Source organism: Pongo abelii, chromosome 1 (assembly GCF_028885655.2).
Source record: "Pongo abelii isolate AG06213 chromosome 1, NHGRI_mPonAbe1-v2.0_pri, whole genome shotgun sequence".
Lineage (NCBI taxonomy): Eukaryota > Metazoa > Chordata > Mammalia > Primates > Hominidae > Pongo > Pongo abelii.
In genome coordinates this window covers 92795674-92797691 of record NC_071985.2, presented here as the reverse complement: position 1 = coordinate 92797691, position 2018 = coordinate 92795674, and the positions used below count along the sequence as shown (strand labels likewise).

Below are 2018 nucleotides of genomic sequence, written 5' to 3'. Positions count from 1 at the left end.
ACAAATGTCACAAAGGAAATAACTTACCACACCCTGCAAACTACTTTTGGTATAAAAGAGGTGATAGAGTAGAGTGGAAATAGACCATGAACATACATCTAAAAAAGTGTCCCTCAGATATATTTGTACACAACTTCAAGCAATGAGTCTCTCATTAGGATAGGAAACTAAAGTTCAGTTCTCGAGAAGTCACAAGTTCATTTACTCAATATGATTTTACAAAGTGCCTACATGTTATCAGCTTCCACTTGCAGCTGTTTCTAAATGAAAAAAAAAAAAACAAAAAAAAAAACCAGACATCTCTAGAGGGACCACCAATTCCTCCCAAATTTCTAACTGAAAGGGCCTTTTGGGAATCAGCTTCCTTCTATACCTCTGAAAAGGTAACATCTTAAAGATCAAATATCTTTAACCTAGAGATTTATCATGATACCTAGCAATACTTGAATCCTAGACATACAACATAAGAGGGTACATTAAATTTTGAAGGTAGCTATGCTGCACAATACTTTAAAATTAAATAATTATACAGCATTGATTTGTGCTTAAAATTCCAGTCTTAGGCTGGTGTGGTGGCTCATGCCTGTAATCTCAGCACTTTGGGAGGCCTGGGTGGCAGATCACCTGAGGTCAGGAGTTCAAGACCAGCCTGACCAACATGGTGAAACCCCATCTCTACTGAAAATACAAAAATTAGCTGGGCATGGTGGTGCATTCCTGTAATCCCAACTACTTGGGAGGCTGAGGCACAATAATCGCTTGAACCCAGGAGGTGGAGGTTGTAGTGAACTGAGATAGGCACTCCACTGCACTCCAGCCTAGGCAACAAAGCAAGACTCCATCTCAAAAAAAAAAAAAAAAAAAAAAAAAAAAAAAAAAAAAAAAATCCAGTCTTAGACCAAGCTTGTTTTAGACTAGCATTGACGTTTTTGTTATCTCTCAGGACTCACAGAATTATTTCGATAACTGCTTTGGAGTCTGAATGCATCCTAAACCTCTCACAGGAGTTGTTCACTTTAGCTGAGAAGAAGCTGTCAGGATCTATGTGCTACTTGGCTGCTGTTCCAAAGGAAGTGTTATTGTTTCCTGCTGTCCATGCGTGATTGACAGTGGTCTCCAAAGTCTTGCTCACCTTCTGGTAAGTGGAGCTGCCAAACACTGTCATTTATATTAGTGTAATGCTGGAATTCATCAGTCTTGAAGCCAACCGCAAAAAGTTGTTCTAGGTCACCTGGGACTCTTTGATCTCAAAATGTATTTGGTATCCAGCCAGCCAGTCCTTGTAACTCAGCACGAGATCACCTTGGATGAAAGGCCTGGAGATGTCAAAATCCACTCTGCAGCCCAGGTTGATGTACTCTCACTTGTACCCTGTCTTGATTTTAGAATTTTGCCCCCAGCGTTAGGTGAGGAGGCTGAATCACAGGTCAGCTTTAGTCCATGTAAAAAGCTCATCTTTTCCAGTAACTCTGCACCTAGTGTCTTGTTAGTGTTCCACTTCTCTGTAAATGTCAGGACATATTTGTTCCATCTGTTCTTGGTTTCCAGACTACCTGTCACTTTGGTGGCCTCAGGATTGGCTGAGCCTGAGCTTGTAACATCCAGTCTATTCCCATATTTTGTTTTCAAATGAAGCTTTATTAATCCTAATCTATACTGCTTGGTGAAGACATCCCTGGTACATTTGTCAAGATCATTGTACATGGGAGGGACAGCCATATTCTGCTCAGTGGCAGCCACAGGAGGCTCAACAGGGTAAGGGGGTGGATTTTCCTATGCTGCTTTGAAGGTCATTCTATTCTTGTTTCTGGTGGTAATTACTCACTTACTAAGATGAATAACAACATTCATTTACATGTCTTCAAAACAACTTCCTCCCCACTCTTCTATCACATTATCGTTCTTGAGTTTAAATAATAGAATTTTATTTTACTTCTTCTTTCCATGTGTGTTTTTCATTGTTTAAACAACAAAATTTTATTATTTTATTTATTCAAACTCACTTTCCCTATCTTGTG

At 39.5% G+C, this 2018-nt stretch overlaps 1 pseudogene; it reads right to left on the bottom strand.

Annotated features, from left to right (window-relative positions):
• Positions 1-946: 946 nt before the first annotated feature.
• LOC103891095 (voltage-dependent anion-selective channel protein 1-like) lies at positions 947-1719 on the bottom strand (annotated as a pseudogene).
• Positions 1720-2018: the final 299 nt, after the last annotated feature.